The 18,824-nt window shown below is 36.7% G+C and overlaps 2 protein-coding genes across 2 annotated transcripts in view; both read right to left on the minus strand.

The window, feature by feature from the left end:
• The window catches only part of LOC117982633 (maltase A1-like), a 306,078-nt gene that overhangs the window by 136,946 nt on the left and 150,308 nt on the right, over positions 1-18,824 (minus strand). The window lies entirely within an intron of this gene.
• The window catches only part of LOC117982653 (uncharacterized), a 77,901-nt gene that overhangs the window by 19,352 nt on the left and 39,725 nt on the right, over positions 1-18,824 (minus strand). The window contains exon 2 of the mRNA XM_034969030.2: positions 17,354-17,405. The gene's annotated coding sequence lies outside the window, so the exon portion shown is untranslated. The remainder of the gene's footprint in view (positions 1-17,353; positions 17,406-18,824) is intronic.

Here is an 18,824-nt window from a genome sequence, read left to right on the forward strand (position 1 = left end):
AGTCGTAGGTACACCTAGTAAAATATAAAATCATATTGATATCATAGTTAAATATATTATTATGATGCCCGTTAAGTCCGTTATAACAATATAAATGAGTGTGTCACCAAATCTCACGGCCAATTAGTCACGGTCAGATTTGATAGAGTTTAATAGTGTCAGTGACATAACATGTGCGAAAAACCTCGCACCTCGTGTAACTTTGCCGGTGACAATGGCGGTGTTGCCTACGCAAACGACTATTATTATTTTCAGCCATTTTCAACCTTATTTCTGATCTGTCACTTTAGTTCCCCTGGCAAACTTATGCGTGTAGATAGAACCTAATAAAGTTGTTCGCACATGATAGCAGTGCGCGCCAATACCTACTGAACGAACGTACGACGTACGGACTACGGAACTTTATTTCAATAGGAACCTCATATTTCGTTAAAATTCCGACCTCAGCATACACATCTAAGGTACTGGAAGACATGCTTTGTGCCATTTTTCAACGATTATACCCATCATTTAAACTTTGAGAAAATTCCTATCTAAATCTACATTATTTATGATTTATTGATATAGAAATGTAACTAGGCGCAAAATGAATTTCGTGATTCTTTTTGACGCTTGCTTATAGAAAATCTGTCCAAAGATTTTGTTACAGTTATTACCATCGTAGTATGGCTTGCATCTGCCACATAAGTAGGTTTGACATAGTCAAGATTTGAATTTATTAATATTAAGATTTGAATGTGATAGCGAATAAAGCCCGGAGGCCTTCCGCCATAGCGTGGCAGGTGGGCGCGTCCATGAGGATTTACCCAAGAAAAAAAAGAAATCCCGTGCGGTGCGTGCACCGCGTAGGTGCTGCTTATAATATGTGCAACCAATATTATATCTACCAACTATGCCGCCTCTCATAACCTCGTCCGTTTCTACACAATTCGGAATGGCGCGATCTGATAACCGAGTTTTCAGCCGCCCAAGCGTTTTTAATTGCTGTTTTATGCTCATTATGAGCCAATACAGCGTTTTAATGTTTATTTTATAGCACAACGCTCTGTCAAGGTACCTATAATATGTATACAAAGCATATAATATATTATTACTTATTATAATATCGCGCTGAATGTAGAACAATAACTTTTATTGCAACCGAAAATGAAGGTCGTTACTAGCCAGATATTGTACCTAAGAGCCTTTTGCTCGTGAAGTTGTGACTTACATAGCTATACTCACATAATATAAGAGCGCCTAATGAAATGGTAGGTACCTACAATATTTTGAATTTTCGCCCATATTTTTTTTATTAATGAAAACATTACAATAAAACTTAAAGTATAGCCTTATATATTAGGATTTGAAATGAAAATACTACTATCGGTGCAAGATGTATTTAATTTTAATTAAAGATATACCTAACTAAGTATTTAATTTAGAACTGTGTAGTTTCCATGTTGGATCGAGAAGGAGAAAGGGACATATAAAGTACCTAAGCATTGTCTCTAACAAGAAGGAAAGATCATAGACTATACACATTGTTTATATCTAAGACCAAGGATTAAGCTACCTATACTACCTACATTATCTAACTACTATACAAATCATGCCCGCGTGGAATGGTGCCAAGAATACTGGCTGCATTTCCGCGCTGGACAGCCAGGCTAATCCGCAAAAAATGAGCCAGCCCTTCTGTCACCAGATGAGATGTAGTAGGTATGTGAAAGTGTGACTACAGTCATAGCTTGCATTTCGGAGACGGACATAGGCTACTTCTTCGACTTTCCACGGGGGCTTTTTTTTAAAAACATAAATCTACGCCAACAAAGTTGCGAGCATTATTTATTTCAACATTAAGTAGGTATCTTCCAGCTATTTAAAAATGACTTTTGATTTCACAAAAGGCATCCTAAATTCCAACTGATACAGCGACCCCTTAGCGACCCTAAACTTAAAAACTTTCTTTCTTGTTTCTTTCATTTGTAAAAAAAGAAACGCACTGCATTGACATCCTCCTCCCTTTTTGGAAATCGGTTAAAAACAAAGTATTGCATTATAATATGTAGGGGGGTAGAGGCATACTAAGCGATAGGTCGAGATGGCAATCGGGGTGGGGAAGCCCCGCACACTCGCACGGCCCCCTCGTCAATCCGGTGCGGAGCGTCCGTCCCCCCGCCTCATACCCTGATTGCCATCTCGACCTGTCGCGTACTAGAGGTTTCCGGAGCTTAGCGGAGACCAATCATTTATCTGTGAGTTAGGTACCTACCTAGGTTGTTATCGTCAAAACAAGTATAGTTCACAATTCGTCAGTGTATCCTTTAATTTATTGTGTTTCATTAGTATATTATGCTCTATCCATTGTATGTAAATGATATTGACGTAAATGGAGGTAATAACCGAGAAAAAACAGGTTTCTCTTTAATAATATTACAACTAATGTCCTAGATGACCTGTGTTTGTGTTCATAGGTTATTTATAAGATTATTATTATTATCCATTACTTGGGTACTTAATACAGGGTGTAACCAGAATACCTGGCAAAAACGAAGACAAGTGATAGTACTGATGATTACTGATATGATACCACAAAAGAAAACGCGAAAAAAATAATTAAAAAATCCTATAATTTTGTAAAAGTATACGATAAACAAATAAAACATCTGACTGACGCTAGAGGTCAACGAACGTTGCGTAAGCAGGCCACTCGGAGTCAATGCCGCGTCGTAGACGGGCCATCGACCAGAGCTTTGAACGCTATACATTAAGGGTTTGAAAAATACTAAATCACTAAAACTACAAAATGAGGCAAATGGTTATTGGTATTGGATTTTGTTTAGGTATGTATAACAATAACGCGAAGTTTTTGCTAGCGTTCTAGTAACAGCCTGTACCTATATCAAGAATTCATTTAAAATCTTTTTTAATCTAATTTAAGCGTATAATGCCCATGGTAGAACATAGCCTAGTAGAGCTGCGATTGCCTAGTGGTTAAGACGTCCGCCTCCTATTCGGAAGGTCGGGGGTTCGATCTCGGGCACGCATCGCATTTAAACACTTACTTTAATGGTGAAGGAAAACATCGTGAGGAAACCTGTCTCCATATTGTTCTTAATTATATGTGAAGTCCGCCAATTCGCTATGCCCAGCGTGGTGGAATATGGCGTAAACCCATTTCATTCTGGGATCTAAGTAGGTAGTAGGTCGGCGATGGATTGATCATGATGAAGGGCAGAAGAACCATAACAAAACATACTCTAAGGTATAGGAAAAGTAGAATCGAATGGGAAAATTTCGCATTCGTTCAGGAAAAATATCTTGCAAAAAGTTTCAGGATTTATACTCGCTTTCTTGCTCTGCAACGTAGGTTAGGTATTCGTCAATAATTACGTAATATTACTACCTACATATTTCAAAATGGCATTTACGTATACACTATACAGAGATACATATAAGTATTATTCGAAACGAGCAAGTTTTCCCACGTACAACGCGCTATCTTCGAATCAGAGGAGAATTCGGACCTAGTTTAGTCGACACGTTCATATTATAGGACTTCCTGCTGCCCGTAGAGTCGTGACTGCGAGAATGTGAGAAAACATTTTAATTGACATTTAACTTTATGTTTTAAACAAAGCCGTGATAGCCTAGTGGTTAAGACGTCCGCCTCATACTCGCGAGGTCGGCGGCTCGAACCCAAGCACGCACTTCAACTATGTTATGTGCGTTTTAAGAAATTAAATATCACTTGCTTTAACGGTGAAGGAAAACATCGTGTGGAAACAAGTAGGTCGATTTCGTAACACCTGTATCAATCATTATTACAATCTCAATTGTTGTGATTGGCTGAATTTGTGCGAATCTTGGTGCAACAAAACATTGTAGCCAATAGTGAGCGAGCATCAACCAATCAAAGCTGATTGCGATCGTGAGAGTTCTCCATAATGTTCTCAAAGGGATGGACCACGAAGTAGAAAATATACGGCACGATTTTATTGTGTGACTAGCTTATGCTCGGAAAATTTCATGCCTCTAGGACCACCGCCGGTTTGGGGTGTGCGTTGATATTATATAAGTCAGTCAGTCAGTCAGTGAGGACTTTGAATTTTATATGTTACTAGCTGATGCCCGCAATTTCGTACGCGTGGATTTAGGTTTTAAAAATCCCGCGGGAACACTTTGAATTCCAGAGATAAAACGTAGCCTATGTCACTCTCCAGGTTTTTAACTATACTCATGCAAAAAATCACGTCTAGCCGTTGCTCCGTTGCGACGTGACTTATACTTGTATAATGACTTAAAATAATATACAGGTTTTTTCACAAGGTCCTTTAAGTAAGGTACTTACTAGGCAGCAAGTGTTATTTTATGAAAAAGTTTTTACGGGATTTTTCACACGCTACCTGTGGACTAGTCTATCTCTATTCTATATTACCTATGTTTAAGTTTCTCCGGAAATAGACAAAAAAGTCTCTAGCAATTTCATCCTCGTGGCAGACTGCGAGCTAGCAACTTTACAGCAATTGCGCAATTATTATGCTATGTTATAAGTAGGCCTACCTACTTGTAGGTACTAGGTTTAGTTGTAGATGGAACTGGACGACCGTCAGCCATCAGCGCTTCCTCGTTGCTAATGGATGTACTTGTTCTTTCCGACTGATCAGTCATAGCGTGAAGTCATCATTGCAGATCAAAATAAAGGTTGCTTATAATTCCACTAAATATGTGCTTAAGTGTTAAGTTAACAAGCCTTCGGGCGCCTTCGGGTAATGTCCTATTCGGGGGCTCCAAGGTTTGATCCGAGGCACCTCTAACTTTTTGGATCTGTGCGTTTTAAGTACTTAATTAATTTTATTATTAAATACTTATACTTGCCCTAAAGAAAAGGAATTCCCATCGTATCGTGTAGACTCTTGAGCACTTGTTCCGTGAAAATTAGATTTTTTGTACATTTGGCCAAAATATTGCTGAAACTCCTACGTGGAATTCATAATACTTATCTATTTAATGATATTTCCACTCTCATCTCAATTGAATGTTAAAATGAACACGTACAAAGCAGAGTGACACAACATAAAGGTCCAAGAACATCGATATAAATGACAAGATATGGTCAAGCGAACAAAAATTTTCACGGTTTTGGAACCAAATAAATCAGCGCCAGCTCTTAGATACTAATGAACGACCCGTTTGAAATCAAGACGTCACAGAGATTGCATTGGTGCTAAAGCACCACTGAGTCGGTGCCATTTTGTTTGTTCAATGGCCCTGTCCATACGAAGTAATATATAAGTCAATGTCTAAGAAACATAAAGTTGTTGTAAGAAAGTGCAAATCACGCTGGTCGATTCATCTTGGTACTCTCACATGACGGATGTACCGACGCGGCTTGACACGACGTTTACTTCCTAAATAATATTATGACAATTTCTCTCACATATACTTCTATCGTATTTCTATGCTATTCCTACATCCATGAAGCTACTTAGAAGAAAGCAGTAAGGTGACGCCTCTTAGATAGCCGGAGATTCCAGAGTGTTATTTTCAAAACAAAACCAAAATCAGAAAGATTACCCGAAATAAGTAGGTATTTTATTTTTATCACTATTTATTTCTCATCTAAATAAATATGGAAAAATAAAATTGACCTTTAGGTATAGAAAACTAGCTTATGCACGGGACACTGTCCGTTGACTATACTTTCAAACCCCTATTGTACCGCCTTCGGGGTTGGATTTTTCAAAAAACCTTTCTATGCAGATGTCTATGTCGTATACCTAGCTGACGTATCTGCATGCCAAACAGCCCGTATCAGTCATCCAGTCAGCTTTTTCTTTTATATTTAGATTAGAATTAGGATAAGATTTAAACTCTGAATCACTCACGATTGACGGAATTAACTGACGCAGAATCTATCTTGTAATGGACGTCTAAGATCAAAGTAATTTTATGAATGGTCGTGTACAATTTAAGTAATTCAGTTAATACGAAGCAGGAAATGGGTCTAAGATGGACTTCCGAAGCATGTAACAGCTGCACGTGATACATGAGTCTGCGATCATGCTGGCACGTAGAATATTTGACTGGTTTTATTGATACCCGTATGATGTAACAGACATAATCATGTGAACGGCCTGACTACTCATATGTGTGTAGTAGGTACCTAAGTAGTTGCTTTAATAATCCAAGTGTTTTAAGTAAGAGTATAGTGCCATGCTTACAGGGTCTACATAAATAAAACAACTAAGTATTTTTTACGCTAGGCGCACGGGTCTAATTAATTCGAGCCAAAGTTATTTTCACTGTTCATGCACTAATACTTAATAGTTTAAATAAAAAACCATAGTCTAGGTAGATATCTACTAATCGATAATAGCTTAGAGGTAAAGACCTCGGCCTCCTATTCGGGGGATTCTGGTCGTAGTGGGTTCGTCCAGGCACGAACCTCTAACTTATCGGAGTTATGTGCGTTTTAAGCAAAATATCACTACCCATGGACACTGCAAACTCCTCTGCTTCTCGTGCGGATTAGCAGGCATGCCGGTATTTTCACGTATTTATTTACGACGTACCTATTTATTTCACGTATTTTTTTTACGATATTTTCCTTTACTTTTTTATATTTTTTTAATATTTTTTGATTGTGATCTAACTCCGGGAAATAATCAAAAATACAGACTGCAAGTTTATTATTAAAAAAAACGCTTATAGTTTAATGTTTGTACATTGAATAGATTGTATTTAAATAACCATCCTATTATACCTTCCTATTCAAAAATGTTTAGTTAGCTTACCTAGTAAAATCACTTTGGCTAACGAAACATTAAAAAGTTCAATGAACCAAATGACGTAGGTGTCCAACTATAAAAATATCAAAATCATCGACTATTTCAAAGTTATTAATTAATATGACACGAATAATGAAAATCTTGCGGGCGTACCTAAACAATCCACCATTGTGAATGAAACAATGAAAACATTATCACTTAAAATTAATCATTGCCTTGCGACAACAAAGAAAAAGAAGTGTTATTTTTTCAGACATCTGGTAAACTAAATGCTGTTAACAGATGAACCAACTTGGTTTGTTTGACTGATAATATTATGGACGACAGACGACTTTGTTAATCGATAGACTGGATGTGTCTCGTAGGACTGACAAAATATTAAACGGTCTTGGGCTGCTACCAAGCATCCCAACTAGTAAGCATCAACTTGAGATTGGTTGAATTGTTAGCTAATTCTTTTGTACAATTGTTTCTAAATTGACAGGTCTAAAGTGAGTTCAATCTTTGTCCACAAAGAACATTATAAAAGGAACGGCACAAAATACAATAAATAGATAGACCGGCATACTTACTTACACAATTAACTTACATACTTTGTTTTTACAATTACAGCTTGTGTTCAACCATGTTTTACACGACTGACATGCCTTAAAGGACTTGCATCCAAGGCTGTTAAGAAATTAAAAAAAAACACGACTGACATCAGATTTTGGTAGGTATTTTATTCATATTGACTAGACTCAACCAAAACCATGGCAACTATCGTACCAATCATGCTAATGTGAACGCCATCTTTCGATGACAGCTTTGTGTGGTTATATTATGAGGCCAACCAGCAGCCAACCAGGTTGGTGCGTCTATTAACAGCGTTTGTGGAACAAAATCTCTAGAAAACGGTTAAACACTATCTGTCAGATCGCCGATAAGTGAACTATTAACGGTTACCCATTGAGAGAGGAGAAAAAAGGCTGAACTAGAGAAAGTGCACAGAACAAAGCTCTATTTTCACTGGCATGGCATTGCGAGGAGTTAAGATCGAACCAAACTCACCCTCAGCTTTTTGGGAGCTTTTTGTTAACGACATCAAATATAATATTTTTATGTGTAATTTTTGTTTGAGGAAACGGTCGTGTTTGTGTACATTACATGTCTGTTACCACACTTGGAAGATTTTGGTGCAATTTTTTTCATACATTATAAGTTATTGCTTTAGATTCTGACTTCTAAAAATGATTTAACACGTGATTTTCGAGTATAATTATGTCAGTGGTAAATAAATTCGATAAAATAATCCATACATACTTGTACGTAAGATTTTCCTACTTTTTAGGGTTCCGTACCTCAAAAGGAAAAACGGAACCCTTATAGAATCACTTTGTTGTCTGTCTGTCGGTCTGTCAAGAAACCTACAGGGTACTTCCCGTTGACCTAGAATCATGAAATTTGGTAGGTAGGTGGGTCTTATAGCTGACATTAGGGGAAAAATCTGAAAACCGCGAATTTGTGGTTACATCACACAAAAAAAATTGTGTTCATAAACTAATAATTACGATTTTCCATTTTCGAAGTAAGATAACTATATCAAGTGGGTCATATGAAAGATTTTCACCTGTACATTCTAAAACGGTTTTTTATTTATTTTTATGCAAAACAGATTTTTATTTATTTTTATGCATCATAGTTTTTAAATTATCGTGCAAAATGTCGAAAAAATAAGACTGTAGTACGGAACCCTTGTTGCGCGAGCCTGACTCGCACTTGGCCGGTTTTTTAATTCTCAGGAATCTTAGGACCAAAATTAGTACATAGTATATTGTAAGCTTAAGCATCTACATATACCTACAGGATTTAATAAATCCTACTTAACTACTTAAACAGTTTAAGTTCTTAATTAAAATCCTGTTTATTAATTTAAAACAGATCATTTAAATAATCTAGACACATTTAAAGTCTTAGCGAGCGATTTTGATTTTTGATTACCAAATGATAGAACAAGTTTAATAAAAGCATATAATTTTCAATACTGACTGTATTATGTAATTAAAACCGCATCAGTATAACAAGTTTACTGGATTTTGCACTTTATTTTAAAGTCGGTATGCAAGGTAATAACGTGGGAGTGTTAACTTGATTTAAATGAATGTGGTTGAGTGTGGCGCCAGCTTAACCTTGATAATGTAATGAGTTTATCGCGTGTCAGTTTTTGCATTATGGGCTTCTGTGGGCATGCATCACCATCAATAGTAATTGCCAGTCTATTTTTGAGATCTAAACTGTGATGCTGAACTATTTCGTACTCTTACGAAATGTCCTAACTATAAGTCACTAAATAAAATCCTTAAGGTATGATTCCGAACCACGCTGCACGCAGCAGTGCTGCCGAAACAGTGCTCTCGCGACACTACTGGTCCCCATAGAATCTCTATAAGCTTAAATATGAGATTGTATGGGGACCAGTAGTGTCGCGACAGCACTGTACGCTGCACGCAGCAGTGCTGCCGCAGCAGCACTGCTGCGTGCACCGTGGTTCGGAATCATACCTTTTTTCATTACCAAAAATTATCTGGATCAGTATGGCGCCAGCCTTAGGCTTGATAATAATATAATGATTTAATGAGTTTATCGCGTGTCAGTTTTTATGCGACAGCTTCTGAGCTCTTACCACGGCCTATGCATCTGGGAAAAAGTTCCAGCGTTGCTCTTGGCGACATCAACTTTAAGATACCTTTCTAACTTATATTTTCAAAAGAAAAAATAAAACCAACGCTCTATCACAGTTTTTTTGAAAATAACAATAAACCTACAAACAGAGTAAGTTTTGATACCTACCGTTTCACTTCTTGTGTAGTACTTATGGAACTCTCGGTGCGCGAGTCTGACTCGCACTTGGCCGGTTTTTATTTTCTATTGCATCTCAGATATGCCAATAAGCAAATAAGAGCAAAAAGTCGTCTCAATAGATTTCCTAACATTAGAAAAGAAATACATTTCTGATTTCAATGTATTGAATGCGATTGTAAACGGTCACGACTTGGCTAAATTAGCTTTGGATAAGTAAGTACTTATAGCGAATTAGGATTTTTACTACTTGCAAATAAAGACATTAGTTGTATTCTCAATGGGTTGCGAAGCTGTAAAGCTGTAGCGCCTTTATCTCACACATAAAATCGTTTTAGTCCTTTGTATTTTCTATTAAATTTAAAAAAAAAGATCGGTAAGTACCTATTTGCACCTAGCAAATGTACCTACTTTGTGTATCCAATAGTGTTGAGTAAGTAATACGGTGTTTGACAACTAGTCGAATCAGTAACTTTTTATCAAACGTCAATATGCGATATTCTATGAAATACTGGAATGTGACGTCACATCATAATGGCGTACGTTTTTTAGTTTAATCGATAATTTAAAATGGTTATTACATTTAAAGCTAACAAAAGACGTGGATTTTACGTATTTTGGAAGAGCCTCTATTTAAAAATTACTGAGAAAGAATTTATTTTTGATGTACTTAGTCAAATACCCAATTTTGGTGTAGATTAAAGACCCAAAAAGCTCATATTGTAAATTTTATAGTTTTCAAATAAAAAGCTTCCAAAAGTCGCAAAATTTTGCGTGCGTAAGTACCTACCTACCTACCATAAAATAAGACACGTATACAATAACTTTTCTATGTCATAGTTAAACATGATGTATCTAGTTGGTGACATTACTCAATAACAGTAGGTTAGTAGGTATAAAACTTTCATAACTTTTATAGAACAGTAAGAGAGTTGTAGATAATAGGTACAATATGGTGGTGAGATAAGACACGTAACGCACGCCATTATAGTAAGTAACTAAATATGTATGTACTTTGATTTTGTTACATCAATTGCTTTTGTGTAATATTTAAAAACAAGTCTTATTTATATGTACATTGTACATAGGTACTAGGTAGGTAACAACCACTTTTAAGGAGAAAGCGTTTTATTATTTTAGACACACATATTTAATCTTCGATCACAGATATCGATCAAGATATAACACGTTGGGATCCACTAAAATAATACCCATATGTGTACAAAGCCTTATTTAAAGCAAACGTCTTCCTAAAGCGAGGTACAATTTTTGTTCACAAAAGCTCTAGACGCTAGAGACTTTTAATTTCCCAGCTTACATAGTTTGACTTTCGAAAGAAAAGATGTTAAGAACCTTTGAAAGAGTCAAGTATAAAACTTTTCTTTTGTTCGTAACTCTTGGCAGGTAGATATACTGAATTGTTTTCCTCAAATGCCAAGGCAAGTCTGCGACCTTTCAAACTTTACTTCCTGCGTCTAACTCCACGTTCCTGGAGGAAATAAAAGACGACGGTACCTAGACCTAGCTACATAGGTTTTAACAAAGGGTAAAGAATTCAGTTCACTAGATACTTCTATACTCTATCCACGGAGAGAAGTTAGTATAAGGCTCTCTCTGTTATGTAATCCCATAAAAATGACAAAGACAAAAATCAGTGGGCGTTAACCATTTTGAGTGGCCAACCAACACAAACGACCCTATGTTTTCCGTACCACTCACTCTATTCTATTACAGAACCCATGTTTTCAAATTCATGAAAAATCCATGGATTCCCTTCACAACCATCGAGTCCATAAGTAGTGCATTCCCTGTGTTATATAAAGCTCGCGAGCTCTCCGTTATTGTAAACATAGACAATTATAATTGTAGAAAGCTTGTAAAGTGTAAAAATAAACTGTACATTATTCAGGATGTAAACAGAACGCTAACAAAAACTTAGCGTTTATTGTTATACCACCTAAACACAATCCAATACCAATAACCATTTGCCTCATTTTATATTAGTTTTAGTGATTTAGTATTTTTCAAACCCGCAATGTATATAGCGTGTTAAACTCGGGTCAATGCTCCACCTACGGCATTGACTCCGAGTGGTCTACTTACGCAACTTTCGTTGACCTCTAGCATCAGTCAAATGTTTTTTTTTGCAATATATTGTGAACTATTACAAAATAAAGGACTTTTCGCGTTTTTTTTCGTGGTATCATATCAGTACTCATCACCTGTCTTCGTTTTTGATAGCGTTCTGGTTACACCAATGATATTAGAAGAAAAGTTACACCCTGTCTTTTCATGCTTCTTTTTCTGGACTATTAAGAATAGAACTAATACTTAATTGGCTAATTTACTTATCTTGCATCATCTCTGAAACAACATTTCCTTATGTTCTTGTAACAAACATATCCTCTACATATAAAGCAATCACGTAGTTTGTGGTTGCATCGGTCAAGGTTCCTCGTAGGTATTAAACTTATGTTTTTTACTGCCTTGCAAATGAAGGACAAGCACACAAGCAGTGGTAGCCTAGTGGTTAGGATGTCCGCCTTCTAATCGGAGGTCGGGGGTTCGATCCCGGGCACGCACCTCTAACTTTTCGGAGTTATGTGCATTTAATTAATTAAATATCACTTGCTTTAACGGTGAAGGAAAACATCGTGAGGAAACCTGCATGCATGAGATCCCATAATCTCTCATAATAATCTGAAAGGTGTGTGAAGTCTACCAATCCGCACATGGTCAACGTGGTAGACTATGGCCAAACTCTCCTCACTCTGAGAGGAGACCCGTGCTCTGTAGCCGGCGATGGGTTGATTATGATGAAACGTCTTGCATGATGAATGGATAGCAATGGGTTAGATATTCGAGTCGTCTGCGTTACACAATTTTGAATGTTTCTTTGGTAAAACAAAGACTTAAAATACTAGTCCATTTAGTAGAAATCTGGGTCTACAAGTTTACACAGATCCCTCGCAGCAAAATTACAGTCCTGTCAAGTGTCTGCCATAAACTAATTTGCTCCGTAGAGTGCGGACCCAAACCACGTCGGCCTGTAATGGTGGTTTATAAATCTGAATCACCCTCGAGGGACCGCCATATAAAGACAATTTATCCCGGTTGTCCCGGAACACGGAACAACTCAGGCTCCGCGCAAACGGGACACCAACCGCAGCCACCGGTGGCCGGCGACTAGCTGTTTATATGATTTTTAACATGTTTCGTATGGGATCGCAGCACACGTGTAGCGAGTGGCGACTTTTTGCTTAGAGTACTTATACGTATAAGTACCTACGAGCGATCCTGCAGCTTAGAAAAGCTGGAACAAGCTGATTTAAGGAGCCGCAAGCTTGAATGCCGAACATCTGCAGCGTTGTTTGAATTTTTAAAGAAATTGCCTTGGACGGCTGCCAGGACAAAAATCTGGAGCATGAAACTGGGAGGCAAAGGATCTCTAACTAAATTTAAAACATTTTAAGTGTTTCAGGCTGAAATAATATAATATAGACCATAGCACAGCACCTAAGCATATTTTATTTTATGAAGTACTAGCTGATGCCCGAGACTTCGTCCGCGTGGATTTAGGTTTTTAAAAATCCCGTGGGACTCGTTGATTTTCCGGGATTTCGAATTTCGGGTGGAATTTCTAAAAATCCTTTTTTAGTGGATACCTACTCTTTACATAGCACACTCTCCAAATTTCATGTCTCTAGGACCAGCGGCTTAGGCTGTGCGTTGATATAATATATCAGTCAGTCAGGACTTTGAATTTTATATAATTCTAATATAATTTAATATATTTTATATAATTATTCAGATTTTGTAAGTGAGAGTATCTACAACGTTTTTGTATCACGTAATGAAGGTAGTTAGTTACTAAGTCATTGTTAGTTACCTATTATGTTGCCGTACGTTCACAGAGAGGATGATCTGCATACAATACTTGACTTATCTATAGCTTAACGATAATAATATTGGAATTTTCTATTGTCAACTTTCCAATACTACGATGCGATGTGAGAAAAATAATTGTTTTTCTGTTTGTTTTTGTTTATAGTTTACTCAAATCAGAAGTTTCCCTGGCGCGTTCTCTAGAGCTGACCATACAAACATAGTCTTGTACCTTTTTTTCAAGAATATTAGGCATGGCCCTTGACTAACATTCCTCTCTCCCCTCCAATTAAGCGTGAAGTTTCTGCTGGGAGTAAAGTTCTAAATCTAGATAGTCGAGTTAATTGAGTATAGTAGATACCAGGAAAGCTCTACATTGAGTAAGTATCTATATTCTTATTTTTGTGTTAATTAATAACTTTTATAATATTTCATTATTCCTATCTTCATTATTACCTACCTATAAATTATAATGACTAGATATAGGTAGGTATAATAAAGAAACTTCGCATACGATTGTATATACGGTATACATACTTAATATAAAAAAAAACAACAAAAAAAAAAGGGAAATCCGCAAGAATAAATTAAAAATCAATTCTTAGAGTTGGCTGTCGATCTTATTTTACGAAGATTATCCACGGTAATATTTTTAAAAGCTCTATTAATGTCAAAAGCTTGTCTCGAGTATAATTTTAAAAAGGAAATAGATAATCTATTATTTATTATTAGCTAATTCTGACATCATGACCTTATAGCTTATTGCAACCGGTTTCCGTAACCCCTACCATGATTCTCGCCAGCTAGAATAATATTGTGCGTTAATATTATTAAGAAACTCAACGACCTCTATATACACTACGCATTAGATGGATCTATCGACATAGGAATACACTACATACAATTTCTTTGGATGGATCATTTCGATCAAAAGTGATGTTTTAAGTAGCTGTCAAAATTAGTATAACAAGCAAAAGTTGAGTTTGCAGTGGCACCCCCAAATTGTTTGGAGTGTCGTGTTACAAGTTTAAAATAAAGTCAAAGTCAAAAAAAGTTTATTCAAAATAGGTAACAAATTACACTTTTTGATAGTCGGTTGTTGCATTTGTAAGATGATGATGTAGTGGTGATAATTAATTGTACACGAACTTAAAACGAAAGCTTCCAAACGCGTCCGTCTGAGAATAGCCCACAGCAAACTTAGCTGGGTATTAAACGTTTTTTTTTGTTTTCGGAAGAAACACTACCACCCTCCAGGTTTTACTAATTAGGTGCCTATGTGTAAAAGGTGTCAACTTTGACACCATTACTGGGAAAGTTATAGTCGGACCAATATCAATTATTATAATACCTATGAGCCGCCAATATGAGCCAACCCAAAATACGGGGCACTACCTCCCATTTCTGGAAGCATATCGCCGTATTTTCGAATTGTCATAAAATGCTTCGGTCCGGATGACGCTAGAATTAGTTAGCTTGGCAATTTATTTTGGCAACCAAAACATGAAATGCGTTTGGTGGGATTTGGTACAATCAAAGACACTATTAAGTATCCTGCAGTACAACACATCTTTACTTAGTCTAAATATATAAAAGAAAAAGGTGACTGACTGACTGACTGACTGATCTATCAACGCACAGCTCAAACTACTGGACGGAGCGGACTCAAATTTGGCATGCAGATAGCTATTATGACGTAGGCATCCGTTAAGAAAGGATTTTTGAAAATTCAACCCCTAAGGAGGTGAAATAGGGGTTTGAAATTTGTGTAGTCCACCTCCACGCGGACGAAGTCGCGAGCATAAGCTAGTTGTATATAAGTATATAAAAGGAAAAGGTGACTGACTGATTGACTGACTGACTGATCTATCAATGCACAGCTCAAACTACTGGACGGATCGGGCTGAAATTTGGCATGCAGATAGCTATTATGACGTAGACATCCGCTAATAAAGGATTTTCAAAAATTCAACCCCTGAGGGGGTAATATAGGGGTTTGAAATTTGTGTAGTCTACGCGGACGAAGTCGCGAGCATAAGCTAGTTGTAGCGTACACTATTACCTCGGTTCGGGAGCAAGGAGATGGTCTGAAAGGTGAGCTCGGCAACCTTGCGGTTAAGATAGCTGAAGGTTATTTTAGTAATACTTTAGTTAGGTATACTATGGACCTGATTGTATCTGGGTAATACTATATCATCATCTTACAAATGCAACAACCGACTATCAAAAAGTATAATTTATTACCTATTTTGAATAAACTTTTTTGACTTTGACTTTGAATCATCGATGTATTGAATGCTAAAAGAATCGTGTGTGTTTTAGCTTTAAAGATTTACTTCGTGTCTATTTCGATTTTAAATATTAGGTACGTGACAATGGTTAGCTTTAGAACTGAAAAAGATAAAACTAGAATGACATACATAAGTGATTTGAAGCTAATCTAATCTATTTTGTCCTAAATTCTCACTGCACGATTGAGAGTTTTTATCTTGTATTTTTTTTTGTATTCTGATAAAAGTTAGCTCTTGACTGCGATGTCACCTGGTGGTAAGTGATGATGCAATCTAAGATGGAAGCGGGCTAACTTGGAAGAGTTCATTGGTTTGGGCAGTTTCATTAAAACTAAGTTCTATTTATTTACCTACAACCACAAAATAAAAATAGGTACGAATTTTGAGCTATACTCTTTGTTTTATTTTATAGAGATAGCGAGCAAACGAGCAGGCGGGTCTCCTGATGTTAAGTGATTACCGCCGCCCATGAACATTCGCAGCACCAGAGGAACCGCCGATGCGTCGCCGGCCTTTTAGGAATTAGTTGGTCCGCCCCTTGAATAACTCCATGTTGTACTCTATTGGAATTTAATGAGGACGTATTGTTAATTATTGTTATTCATGCCAAAATTGTTCGAACGTGCCGTTTATCTAACGGTGTGCGCTAAGCCTTAGGTATATATTTTCAATTATTGCGTGTAAATTATGAAAATGTTTATGTAATAAAATCATTGTCGGTAATTATATTATTATTATCAATTTACATAATAATTTTTCAATTTACATAAACACGTATGTAGATCGGGTGTATCCGGTAGCCGGCCGAAGCAATAGGTAGCCAGATAAGTAAAACCAGTTGAAATAACTCGAAAGAAATTTTAGATAGACTTGTTACAGAATTTGTAAAAAAATTGGCGAAATGATATGTACCTACAAAATTAAATATCACTTGCTGGGAAACATTGTGAGGGAACCTGCATACAGGTGTATAGTTCTCCATAATGGTCTTAAAGAAATGTGAAGGCTGTCAACCTATACATGGCCAGCGTGGTGGACTATGGCCTAAACCTTTTTCTCATCTGAGAGGACACCCGTGCTTGGGGCAACGATGGGTTGAGATGACGAAACGCAAAACTGTTCTAGTCCGTCTATTGTAGGGTCGACATTTGGCAATGTACCTATGCTATGTTTGTCAACAAAAATAGTAATTTTCACTTAGTAGTGGTAGTAACAGGTAGGTACCTATTGAAAAATGAGTCATTGCCTATTGACTAGTGAGGCCTATAGTATTGGACCACAGACCATCACCTATAGACGCCTAATAGCCGGACACCCCCCATAGCCAAGCTTAGGCAGTTGTTTAGCATAAAAGTCGGACGGTCCGTTCGGTAGCGGTACCCTCATTCCGCTTTTGTCTTGATTACGTGACTTTTGAGTCCACCAACCACAACATAGCATTCTCCCCTGTCCCCCGCCAACATTTTACGATTATGTTTTCATGCAAAACATTGTATATGTTTGAGGTTGAATTCTCTGTGTATTGGACTTAGGAACAAAAAATATAGTAATTAGGTAGGCACTTACACTGTTTATTTCTAGTTCCTCACTAAATCCATGCAAATAATCCGCAGTTTACCTGAAAACAAATGTTATTATCATTCAAGGATCGTTCAGTCAAACGGAAAATTACACATTTAAGTACTAGACCGTGTAAATAAAGTAACACTTCATATAATTACTAGTTTCAGCCATTTCATTATGCCGATAATTTCAATATTAACCCATTATTCTACCCGTGCAGCCCAAACATAATAATCAGTGCGAAAACGCCTTTTCGAGGGTTTTGAGTTTACAAAATCCGCAAGAAAGCTTTTTGATTGCGCTTATAGAGTCATAGACTCATAGCACACACGTACATACGAACATTCGTCCTCCTTTTTGAAGTCGGTTAAAATCAAATAACAAAGGTGTAAAACCTAGCCTAGGCAATGTTATGAACAATAATATTGTGCAGAAAGGTTGCTAAACTTTGCCTATTCCAATATATCTCAGTAAAATGAGAAATGAAAGATCTATTGACGTTTTATAGAATGAGAATAAAACAAGTTAGGAATATACATATTTTAATGACTTATTTTTGAAAAGTTTTTCAGCAACTCATAATAACCGATTTGCCGCACTTTCGTTTGACGCACGACCACAGAGTACATTGAATATACGACTGACGAAAATTATGCATGCTACCAACTTAACGACACCAATTTGTTGTTGCCAAATAATCATTTTTGCTAGACTAATAAATTAAATAAGATAATAGCTTTTTTTCATTTTAGGCCACACGAATATCTACTCGTGTGGTCATAGGCTGAATTTTATTTTGTAGCAATTTTCTGGATCGTGTAATGATCATACAGCCTTTTAATTTATGAAAATTATTAGAATATGAAATGCTTTTTCTAAAAACTTTCGAATTTTAATTAGTGATCAGTATTGTAAAGCTAAGTAGGTAGGTACCTACCACACAGATTCCGGTTACAATAGGTTGGTGAATCGGTTTTACAAAAAAACTTGGGTTTAGTCCTTATTCTTTTAATAAACACGACATTAATTAATTAATTAATGATAAGACAGAGGCCTACCTACTTACAAAAAATAATTAATTATTTTGACAGATTTAAACATTAAAGAGCTATGTTAAAGTAAAGATAAAGAGTGACGAGAGTGACATCAATGCATCACAGCACCAAAGATAAAAACAAAATGCCAACATCTTGCGATCATTAGCGTTCCAAGTTCAAAAAGCTGGATGGAAAAAAACGAAATCTGAACGAAACGGTACCAAGAACAGAAACAAGTCCTTTGCCCGGTTTTTGCATTGCAGCTGCTTTTAAAAACAAGTTTGGCGATCTGGAAAGGCGAATTGACGCCGCTGCTGACATAATCTGCAGTGTGATTCTCTAAGGTAAAATAATATTTACATCGGTCGCACATCGGATGTTTCCTTAGATGTAGCACATTTGTTATTCTATTAATCGCGTTCGACTCACCTTTCCGA

This window comes from Maniola hyperantus, chromosome 5, assembly GCF_902806685.2.
Source record: "Maniola hyperantus chromosome 5, iAphHyp1.2, whole genome shotgun sequence".
Taxonomy (NCBI): Eukaryota; Metazoa; Arthropoda; class Insecta; order Lepidoptera; family Nymphalidae; genus Maniola; species Maniola hyperantus.